The sequence below is a fragment of the Thamnophis sirtalis genome, unplaced genomic scaffold (genome assembly GCF_051295495.1).
Source record: "Thamnophis sirtalis isolate CommonGarterSnake01/CBP01778 unplaced genomic scaffold, rThaSir2_p1.2 scaffold_7, whole genome shotgun sequence".
In the NCBI taxonomy this organism is placed as follows: Eukaryota; Metazoa; Chordata; class Lepidosauria; order Squamata; family Natricidae; genus Thamnophis; species Thamnophis sirtalis.
The window spans coordinates 42938830-42951745 of NW_028261387.1; positions in this window are offsets into that span (position 1 = coordinate 42938830).

Sequence of the window (12916 nt, forward strand, 5' to 3'; positions counted from 1 at the left end):
CCTAATGCACTGTTCAGAATATTTAAAGATGGAGAGCAATGTGATGGAATCAAATGAATAAGCAAGAGGCAGATTTCTGGAGAACCAAGAAAAGTAGTTGACTGGCATGGACTACCATTTTCAGGAACATCTGGAGAAGCTCCATCGCTGGAGGTTTTCAAGAAAAGATTGGACAACCATTTGTCTGGAATGGAATAAGGAATCCTGTCTTGGGCAGAGGGTTGGACTAGAAGACCTCCAAAGTGCCTTCTAGCACTATGAATTTATGAAGAGGAGATCCTAGTCTATTCTCTATGTTACTCATTAATGCATGACAGTGGTTTTATTACTTTGTTTTAATTGTTGCTTTTATATTTAAGTACTGATGTAATCTGCTGTCCTCCTCCTCCTCCTAATCACCATCTTCATTGCAGTAGAAAAGTGATGGGGGGATATCATCCCCCATATTCCTTATCCCATCACAACAGATACCCCAAGACCTGAATGCAAAGACAACTTTTAGAGAACTTTTGGGGTTGGGAAGGGTCACAGTGGAGGTAAAAGCCATTGACTACTGACTCCCTTTGGTACAGTAGAATAAGATAATAACATCAAACCCCAACTTTTTACATAATACAAACTAGCCATTTCAATAACAACAAACCTATCTAATCAGTAAAAACCAAAATCAAAGTTTCATTTTTTCCCACCTCAAGCACAAAGACCAGAAGCGGTTTCCAAGTAGAAACAAAAGTAATTGTGTTTTCTTCCTTAATCAAAGCAGTCAGGTTAGCTATCTAACCCCATCAACTTTTGCAGCCATTTGTACATTGTGGGAATCAAAGTGTCCTTCCATTTTTGTGCATAAAGTAATCTTGCTGCAGTCAACATATATAACACCAAAGTTCCAATTTATTTTTCCAAGACGTTTTTCATTAAACCCAAAAGAAAAGTTTCTGATTTTATCTGTATATTCACTTTGAGAATCTTCTGTATTAAAATGTGAATCTTACCCCAATATTTCTTTGCTTTGTCACAAATCCACTATAGATGATAAAAGATCCCTTCTTTATTTTTGCATTCCCAACATTCATTTGAAATATCTTTACACATTCTTGATAACTTATCTAGTGTTAAATATCAAGGATGCATCATTTAATAGAAGTTTTCTTTTAAATTATAATTTCGTATAAATTTTAATCCTTTTGTCTACATATTTTCCCATTGTTCAAGCATTGTATTATATCCAAAGTTCCTTGCTCACTGAATCATGCAATACTTTACATATTCATTTTCCAAATTCAAATTCAATAACAATTTATAGACCTTAGCAATAATATATTCATTACTATCATGCAGTAGGATTTCCATTTTTCAAAAAATCAAACCCATAACTTTCTTTGTCTGCTTTATGTTTTCTTTCAACAGTAGATATGTGAACCAATGGCAGACACATTCTTCTGATTCTAACTCCTCCTTAAACGTAGGAGGATAGGATAGGATAGGTGATAGGATCACCAAAAATATTAGAACCTCGTAGAATAGCATTCCAAACCTCTATCCTCCCTGCATCTGTGTGGCAACTGAGAAATTGGGGGGGGGGGGGGAACCACACCTCAGCCAGAACTTATTTACTTCCTAGGTAGGATCAGGAGTGGGTTACTATTGGCATTACTGCCGGTTCAGCGTGCAGTGTGCATTTGCATCTAAAAAGGTTTGTGGATGCGCACATTAGAAAAGGGGGAAAAAATTTTTTTTGCAATGAAGATTGCTCGGAGCATGCATAGAACTGAAAATCAAAATGCTGCCACTAGAACCAGTTTGGAGGCATGGCAGGCCAGATTACTAGCTACTTGCCCGAACCGGGCCAAACCGGTAGGAACCCACCTCTGGGTAGGATAGTATTTACTCTCCAAATGCAAATTCCACAAAATGAGCCTAGACTATTTGGGATATTGGGTATCCAATGAGAGGGTCAAAATGAACCCAGGAAAAGTTAGAGCCGTTAGAGCTAGAGTGGCAACTCCCCAAGAAAAGCATGGGAGAACATGAAATGGGCTCTCAACGAGACTGCAAGAGCCCAGAAAGCCCAAGTAGGTAGGTGTATTACTAGGACGACTAATTATTTAACCATAAATCCTCAGGTCTGGCTTTGCAACCATTTTTTTTTCTTAAAAAGGCTTCCTGGGGGAGATTCATAGAATACCATGTTGTATATTTATTCCAAACTCTTAGAATTTCACATCTAACAAAATGGTTATTAAAATCAACATTTACTTTAACCTTGTCATATCATAAATAACTGTGCCATCCAAATCTTAATTCATGATCCTGTAAATCAAGTAGCCTCTTGTTCTGGAGATTCGACCACTCTTTTAGCCAGACAAACAAACTTTTCTGTTTGCTTATTTTAAAACCCACTAAAACCCCAAATTCATTTAATTTCTTCATCAAATATTCTATATTATTTTTTGGTTCTTGCAGAAATATAACCAAGTCATCAGCGAATGCCCTCAATTTAAAAACTTCCTTTTTGATATTTATATCTGCTATTTTCCCATCTTGCCTAATATCTCTATTCAAGACTTCCAACATTAATATAAATAACAAGGGGGATAAAGTGCATCCTTGTCTCATACTCTTTTGAATTACACATGAATTGGTTATATCTCCATTAATAATAATATTTACTTGCTTGAATAAAATTCTCTCCAAAGTCCATCTCTTTCAAAACTCTAAACATAAAAGCCCAATTTAAATTATCAAAGGCCTTTTCTGCATCCAATGCCTGTTTCTCATTATCATATTATAAATATTCAATAATGTTCAAAACATTTCTCAGATTATCCTTTAACTGTCTTTTTGGCAGAAAGAAAGCCACATTGAACTTCATGAACATATATATATATATATATATATATATATATATATATATATATATATATATATATATATATATATATATATATATATATATATATATATATATATATATATATATATATATATATATATATATATATATATATATATATCCTTCTTTAATCTTTTTGCCAAAATTGAAGCAAAAAGTTTTAGTCATTGTTTAATAATGAAATTGGTCTACAATTTTTTATCCTTGTGACATCTTGGCTTTCCTTTAGTAATAATGCAATATTAGCTTCTTTCCAAGTTTCAGGTAACTTTTCCCCTTGTAATATATCATTTATTATATCCTTTAATGACTGAAGAAATTCATCTTCAAAGTATTTATATTAATATTGGCTTGTAAGATTATCTGACCTGGAGCTTTATCTGATTTCATTTTTAATGGCTTCTGATATTTAAAAGGTAGTTATTGAATCATTCATAAGTTGTCTCTGAGTTTGTGAGAGTTTAGGTAACCATTATCTTAAAAAATATTCCTCAATTTTAGACATATCTAGCTCATGCTTTTTGTAAAAGTTGGAATAAAAATTATGTAAAGACTTTTTGATAAAATCATTTCCCGTTCCTTTCTTAGTTTATATGCCAACCATCTTCCTGGTTTATTTGCAAGTTCAAAATGTCTTTCCTTCACGTAATTCAATTTTGTGTCTATTTCTTGAACTGTTAACACAGACAGTGCTGACATAGCAATTTAATTTGATGTAAGACTTAGAGTCTGTGGATGTCTTTTGCAGTTCAATTTAGAATAGAATAGAATGAGCTGGAAGGAACCTCAGATGTCTTCTAGCCCAGACCCCTGCTCAAGCAGGGGAACCTATGCCATTTCAGATAAATGACTGTCTAGACTCTTCTTAAAAACATCCAATGATGGAATGCCCATGATTTCTGGAGGCAAATTGTTCTACTGGTTAATTGTCCTCACTGTTAGGAAGTTTCTCCTTAATTCCAGGTTCCTTGTCTCTTTGATTGATTTCCAACCATTGTTTCTTGTCCTGCCCTCTGGTACTTTAGAGAATAATTTGACCCACTCTTCTTTGTGGCAGCCCTCAAATACTGGAATACTGCTATCATGTCACCCCTAATTCTTCTTTTCTTTAGACTAGCCAAACCCAAACCCTACAGCTATTCTTCATATGTTCTAGTTTCCAGGTCTTTGATCATCTGAGTTGCTCTTCTTTGAACTTTTTCCAAAGTCTCACCATCTTTTTTGTATTACTGTGACCAAGATTGATTGCAGTATTCCAGGTGTGGTCTTACTAGGGTTTTATAAAGCAGTATTAATATTTCATGTGATCTTGATTCTATGCCTCTGTTTATACAACTCAGGATTATATTAGCTTTTTTGACTGATGTTGTACACTGCTAGGTCATATACAAGTGATTATCCATTAGGATTAGGACTAACCCTAACCCTCTCACCGTTTCTGTTTTCGAGCCAGGTCTTGCCTAATCTATACTTATAGTTTGATTTTTCCTGCCTAAATATAAAACTTTGCTTTTCTCTACGTTGAAATTCATTTCATTGGATAGGGCCCATTGTTCAAGTTTGTCAAGATCTTTTTGGATCCTGAGCTTGTCTTCTGGGATGTTGGCTATTCCTGCGAGTTTAGTGTCATCTGCAAATTTGATGAGTTCCCCCTCTATTCCCTCATGTACCCCACTACCTACTTTTCTCTATTTGGATGTAGTACTATTAAGGACTACTAGTTGAGTATGGTTTGTCAGCAAGCTACAAATCCATCTGGTGGTGATGTTGTCTATTCCACATTTTTCTAGCTTACCAAGAAGTAGGTTGTGGTCTACTTTGTCAAATACCTTACTGAAATATAAGTATACTGTTCACAACATTTCACTGGTCTTCTAATTTAGTGACTTATCAAAGAATTAAATAAAATTGGTTTGGCATCTGTTTTTTTAAAAACCCATGCTGGCTACTAGTTACAAATTCATTTGCTATTAGTTGTTCACAGATCTGTTTTTTTATTATCTTTTACAGAATCTTCTCGGGTATTAGTCTGAATGGTCTGTAGGGGTCTGCTCCCCACCCCCTTTCTTGAAGATGGGAACCACATCAGCCCTTTTCCAATCCTCAGATACTTCCCAGGTACTCCAGGATTTTTGAAAGATACGGTACAATTTCTTTCTGTTTAATTTAATCCAATATTTTTTGCATCTTTTCCTGGGATTTTTTCTTCTCTAGGCAATTGTCTTGTATCACATAATACTTTATAACTGCTTTGCTAACATCCCAGTCAGTCATTAAATTTGTTCCTTTGCCCAGATTATTATCGAAGTATTCATTTAATTTCTTTTTTACAGTGATTTACAATTATTTCCTTTGTAAAACAGTTTCATTTAATCTCCATCTCAGACTTTAAAAAAAAAAAGATGAACTGGATTGGGATCAAAAAAGATTTAGGTAAAATATTAACTTTTAGAATTGTATTTGTAAATTTTTCAGAAATCCATATCATGAGAATCTTTGAAAAAGATTTATATCATTCTGGAAAAAAAGTATATTTTCTAGCAGAGCTTCCATGAATCTATTAGTGCTAAATTATCCATCATTTAAAAAAATAATCTTTGGTATTTTACCTGGGAGGATTTAATCCCTTTGGTATATATTCTATCCAAAACTGGGAAAATCACTCCATTCCAATCCTGTTTCTTGAAACAGTCATGATATGTTTAAATCAGCTGAGGAATTCCAGAAGTCCCCACATATTAAAGTTGTCAAGTTTGAAGGAATCCTGGGTTAATTGTAACTCTGACATTCAAAATGATAATAGACTTTGGACCAGAGGTGTCATTCTGCTGGTTCGCCCCAGTAGCAGTGGTGGCAGGAGGCTCCGCCCACCTGCCCCGATGTCATCATGGATGCTCTGTGCATGCACAGTAGTTGTGCGTTTTCCTGGTTCCAAACCAATAGCAAAGCTAAGAGAAAACCACTACTGCTTTGGACCATCTCTAGGGAAAGGGAATTCACATAACAAACAATAGTGAGTAATTTAGTTAATAGTTAGGTCATAACTAATTATTTTATAATATATATCCATAGCCAGTGAAAAAAATAGCTCATTTTTGACAGAGTATAATACCTGATTCTAAATGGAGCTGGTAATAGAAAGTTTGTAGACAAAGTCAAGGGGTGGGATATAGGTCGGTGAAAATAAATCTAAATATTTCTCTATATTTCTCTATCAGCCTGTCCTGAAACAGCCCAAGGAAAGCTTATAATTAAATGGGTAAAAATAGTTTACTAACAGTGGTTCAGAAGGGTTGGGTGCTGTGACTCAGGGTTTCGTTGTGTTAGAATAGGTGTGTGTTATTTATCCTCCCTTGGAAGGGAGAGCCAGCAAAGAAATGAACCTACATTTATGCAAAAACATAACAGTGGGGAAAACTAATTTACATGCATGCATTGCTTTTCCTTTTTTTTGCTTTCCTATTTTGCATCTGAAACTATTTAAAAATATCCTAGGAAGAAAGCTAAAAGTACGCCAACTCTCAATATTATGTCATAATAAAGAGGAGTGTTAAAGACATTGTTTAATCTTCACAATTGCCCCACCTGCTCTGTGTGATCTAAATGGACATCAATTTCATTTGCTAAATAGCTGTTCCATTCTTAATCAGCTTTAACAGTTAATTGGTGTAAATATAATGAAGTAAAAGGTAGTGTTCTGTATATCCTACTCTTTTTTGCCTCATCTGCTGTTCCGAGCACTTATAAATGTAATAGAAATAGAGACACTGGGACAGTGTTTCTCAATGTTGAAGATGTGTAGACTTCAACTCCCAGGATTTCCCTCCTAAAAATTTCCTACCTTGTGAAACACTGCACCTTTCAGTAAACATTGCACAATGGCAACAACACTTACTGTAATGGTAATGAATAGATAAGCTTTTACTGATATATGGCTATGGAGATTTCTGGATTGTCACAACTACCATCTGCCTTTATTTTAAAGTCACCTCTGGTGACCATAAAATCTGATATGATAATGACTCCATAATACAAAAAACCTTTTCCACCACAAATCCAAATTAGTATTCTCTGTCCTGGTATCCTTAGAAGATGCATTTGATTTCATTCCCTATTATTTTTATGCATTAAAACTCACCAGTAGAGCCATTGTTGTATAATGGTTAAGGTGTGTTGATCCAACCTTAAACCAGCTGCATATTTTCAATCCAGAAAAAAATCTACTTTTTCAGATGCTATCTTCTTGCTCCTACACTCTTTAAAACAATTTTTGGATGCTGGATCTAAACCTTCATCCAGCATGTATCATTTACCTCTTAATGGCTAAAACTTTTTGGAATGTCAGTATCAGGAATCCTGGAAGTTATGGCACAGCGTTGAGTAAGTTGCAGTCTTTAAACTGAACATGATCCTGGATTATTTTCCCAGTCGCCTTGAACATTCAAAATTCTACCATTAAAATTTAAGTGAAATAACAGTTGTTTAACCCATATCCCCCTTTAAAGAGTTAAATACATGTTATAACAGCCATCTCCCAACTCTTCAGCTTTGGGGAAAAAAGCTGAAAATACTATTCTTTTCCACTCTAATAAAGTCATCCCTGTGGCTCATGGAGCCTAAAAATAATTGTTCAATGCCGAGAACATTGGGGTAAATCGAGCAATGACTGAGGCGAGGCAGAGGCTTAACAAGCTAACCATTTATTTCTAACAAACTGAACGCTAAACGTATTGGCAACAACTGACAGGCAACAGCACGCTGTTTCCATCTGACAGCTCCTTTATCCTTTTGTCAAACAGCTGACCAATCCAGTTTCAGATAGCTCCCGCTCAAAAGTGGACAATCAGGAGCTCAGTATGAGACAATAATAATAATGAAATAATGCCTACCCATGGGAACTTCCTCAGGAATATGGCAGACTGAAGATTTTATGCAGCTTTATGTGGCTTTATGCAGAGTTGACAGTTGCACCTAAAAACAATGAGTTAATGAGTGGATCAACTCTTTTGATGGTCTCTGGAGAAAGAGAGGATGTGAGATAGCCAGGTTGTTGCTTCTTAAAAGGAGACTGCAAGATGGCAGTCTCTAGAGCACTGATGGCGAACCTTTTTGTCCTTGCATGCTGAAATTGTGCACCTGCGTACAAAAGTGTGTATGTGCGTGCCCACACCCACAATGTAATGCACCCTGTCCACCTGCACATGTGTGCGCAATAACACCCCCCCCCCGTGAGGGGGGAGTTTTTGCCCTCCCTAAGCTCTGAAGCCTTTCCACAAGTTTCCAGGAGGGCGAAAACGGTCTGCCTTGGGCTCTGGAAGCCCTCTAGAGCCCATTTCTGAACTTCCAGAAGTCCCATTTTTCACCCTCCCCAGCCTCCAGAGGCTTTCCACAAGTTTCCAGGAGGGTGAAAACAGCCTCCCCCGGGCTCTGGAGGTCCTCCGGAGACCAGAAACATGCCCATTTCTGGACTTCCAGAACTTCCTGAAGTCCTGTTTTTCGCCATCCCCAGGCTCCAGAGGTTCTCCTCGAGCCTCTGGGAGGGTGAAAACAGCCTTCCCCTGCTTCCGGAGGCCCTCCCTGAAGCCAAAGGTGGAGCATGGGGGTGCACCTCCCCCCACCCCCATGCATGCACATGTGACCCCCATGCAGGCACGTGCATTTCCCGCGTGCACGGCAGTCCCGAAAATCAGCTGGCCAATGGGAGGTACACATGCATGCATGGAAGAGCTGCACTGGGCAACGGCTCGTGTGCCTGCAGAGAGGGTTCCGCATGCCACCTATGGCACAGGTGTCATAGGTTCTCTCTCATGGCTCTAGAAGGTGGAAAAACTGGAAGATAAGGGAATGTGTCATATTTGCTCCAGCTGTAGTCAGAACCTTCAAAGGACACTAAATTATCACTTCCTTTGGTAACCACATAGTCATTAAGCAAATTACTTAATCATTAAGTGAATCCATTCTCCTGAATGATGTTTTCTGCTGGAAACCAGCAAAAACATTGCAAATTGCATTCATGTAACTGTGAGACTGGTATAAATGGAAGCTGGTTGTCAAATGACCATGGGGAGGGGCAACACAATGTTTTATGATGCTGGAAGTGCTTTATGAGCTGCAAAGCAGCCTGTTATAAACGAAGGCTACTTGTATCTTTATAAGGTTTAAACATTTAAAATAAATAGTAAAAAGCAAGACAAGGTTTTGGCTGTGCAAGCAGTCCTTGACTTACAGTCAAAATTGAGTCCAAAATTTCTGTTTTTAAGTGAGACATTTGTTAAGTGAATTTTGCCCCATGTTATGACCTTTCTTGCCTCAGTTGTTAAGTGAATCACTTAAGTTGACAAGTCAATAAACCAGTTGTTAAGTGAATCTGGCTTCATTTACTTTGCTTGTGAGAAGGTCACAAAAGGGGATCATGTGACCCCGGGACACAGCAATGGTCATAAATAGGAACAGGTTACCAAGCATCTGAATTTTGATTGGGTGATCATGGGGACGCTAGAAAGGTTGTAACTGAAAAATGGCCATAAGTCCCTTTTTTCCCCCAGTGCCATTGTAACTTTGAATGATCACTAAATGAACTGTTGTAAGTCGAGGATTTTCTGCAGATAGTTTTAAATGGTTTAAGGGCTTACAAAACATTGGAATATTTGATTTTGATTATTAACACTTTGTAATTAATTTTAAGGAATAACTGCATTTTGTGGGAAAGGAAAATCATTTCTGATATTGGAGATAACAAGATACACAATTTATAATAGCTTTCAGAGACATTTTTGACGAACTGCATCAAGATATTGAAACAACAATATCAGTTGTGTGTTATTAGGAACTATCTGTTCCCAGAAGAAGCAATTACAGAATTATTTTTTTTCCCCAAAACAAGCTTATCCGATTGGGGCGAATGTGAACAAGAATTTTCAATGATGAGTGGTAGAGGGGGAGGGGAAGTAGGGTAGAGGGGAATGTTGGAGGGAAGATGGAAAGTTGGAGGGGGGCGAAAGAAAGGGTGTATGGAGGATCGAAGAGGTACATTGGGTTTCTATTTTTGGGGGTATTGTTGACAAGAGGAATGGCTGTGTTTATTGTTTATTGTTATATGGCCCCGGTTATGCACAGTATATATGTGACTGTACGAAATGAAAATGGAAAATAAAAAACACATTTACAACGAGAAAAAAAAACGAATTTTCAATGATATAAAAAAAAGTCAGATGCTTTAAAAATGAAAAAGAAAATAAAAATGCAAACCCCAGAAAATAATTGGAAGGGTTTCTTCTTGCTAGACTTATAAAACTGGAGTATAAAGCTGAATAGATTTGAGATAGATCAATAATCCTTTATTTTTAAGACCAAGATTGTTTTATGAAAAATGAAGGAACTGTGAAGTTGGCTTATTTGATCAGGATTAAAATGGGATATGTTTATGACTAGAAAACATCGCACACTGGACTTTATGTATCCTAGCATGATGACATCTAAACTGGCTTTTAGTTACCATAATTATTTTGAGTACAAAATAATTGTAAATAATTTTACTTGGACAAAATAATTGTCCAGAGTAATGGTTCAAATAAGGGATCTTTGTCAACTTGTTCTCTTTAAAAGATAAAATATTTTTCTGTCATGTTAAATTTTATTCTTGTTCATATTAGGTTAGTGGGATCATAGGTTATTGGGATCGCTTTATGCCTTCTAAATGTGGATTTGCTTATAGTTAAGTATTGAAAGTTGATTTGTTAACTAATATAATTATTTTCTTCTGCCAACCTAGCAGTTCGAAAGCATGTCAAAAATCCAAGTATGAAAATAAGGACCAACTTTGGTGGGAAGGTAACAGTGTTCCGTGCGCCTTCAGCATATAGTCATGCTGGCCACATGACCAGACAGCGCTGGCTCTTCGGCTTTGAAAGGGAGATGAGCATCGCCCCCTAGAGTCAGGAACAACAAGCACATATGTGTGAGGGGGACCTTTACCTTTATAATTATTTTAGGACTTTGGATTTTGTGTTGATACCTGGATTGAAAAATACATTGCTTATTGGATTTGCCTATAATTAAGAGTTCAGTTATGGGATAAAAAGTTTTATATCTCAAAATTAAAATAAAGTGAAGAGATAGTGAAATTGTTTATACTTATTGTGATAAGGGTAAGAAATTGTTTACTCATTTTTTTCTTTTCTCTTTTTTTGCAGCTTTTATTCTCTCTTCATTTTTTGAGTTTGTGTTATATTTTTATTGATTCAATTAAAACTTTTAATAACAAGCCTTTAAAAAGTTACTTACTCATGGAAAATAGTTTTAATTAGTTTTCTCTAGAATGATAATAAGGCTTTTTAATTTTGTGCATTTGGTTTTGTTTAAATTGTAGCAGCCTGGAGGAGCTAATAAATTCCTCTCTATTTTCCTGGTAACTTGTTTTTCAAAGTTCTAATAATTCTGGGAACCCTTAGGAACAGTGAGGCACAGAAGTCTTCAGCTTGAAAGGAATTCCCTTACTATGGCACAGTAAGTTCAGGATCAGCAGTGGGATTCACTTACCTTCCCTATCAGTTTGCAAATGTGAGCACACGCACCACGTCTACACATGCGCACCACTTGCATTACATCAGGGCAAGTGGGTGGAGCCTCCCGCAGCTGCTGCTACCAGTTCGCCCAAACTGAAGAGAACCACCTGAATACGACCTCTGTTCAGGATTCTTTTTGCTTCTAAGCAAGTGGATGTATAACATTTCATAGATAAAAGTTTCTGGAATTCTTTACAGTGCTTTCCTTATTTATGGCTTCACCTAATCTAATAATCTCCACCAATCACCGCCCTCTCCAAATCCTAGGGCAACTCATAGATTTCCTCACTAGAAAACAGTCAGAAGAGAGGACCGATAGTCAACTCTTAGGTGTATTATGTATCTTGATCTGGTTAACATGTTTATTATCAAAAAAATTTATTAGTTTATCAACATATATAATACAGGAATACAAAGAAAAATGAAAATAATGGTAAAATAAGAGGATAAATATTCACTGTAAGAATTTTCTGTATTAAGACATGAATCCTACTCCAATATTTCTTTGGTTTATCCCATGTCTCCCATAAATGGTAAAACATTCCTTCTTTACATTTATGTTTTCAACATTTGAAATACCTTTATATATTCCTGACAGCTTATCCGGTGTTAAATACCAATGATACATCATCTTATATAAAAAAATTTTTGTTATAATTTAATGTGAATTCTAAACTTTTCATCCACCTATTCTCCCTATGTTCACGCATTACACTATATCCAAAGTTCTTTGCCCATTGAATCATTCAATGCTTTACATACGCATTCTTCAAATTCAAATTCAATAGCAATTTATAAACCTGAGTAATAACATGTTCATCACTATTACACAGTAGTATATCTAATTCACTTTTCAGAAAATCCAATCCATAACTCTTTTTGTCTAGTCTAAATCTTTCATTCAATTGTAAATATGTAAACCAATGGCAAACACCTCCTTCTAATTCTAACTCCTCTTTAGATTTCAGAATAAGGTCACCATGATTGAAATAATGTTATTTGGCCATAATCCACCAGTCTGGCCTTGCTACCATTTCCTTTCTTTAAAAAAGGCTTCCTGGAGAGACACCAAAAGAGGCATCTTCACCGAGAACCTTATTTCATACCGTATATACTCGAGTATAGGCCGACCCGGATATAAGCCGAGGCACCTAATTTTACCACAAAAAACTGGAAAAGTTATTGACTCGAGTATAAGCCTAGGGTGGGAAATGCAGCAGCTACCGGTAAATTTCAAAAATAAAAATAGATACCAATAATGTTTTTGAATATTTATTTCAAAGAAAAACAGTAAACTAGCGGTGTATTCAATGAAATACTTCACTCACCTCATGATGCTGATGTCCCGCTGTGATGATGATGTCCCGTGCAGCCGCGGGAGCGATGTCCCGCCTCCTATGACACACGGCACAGTGATTCCTATCATTGGATCACTGTACCAGAGGAGGTGGGACATCGC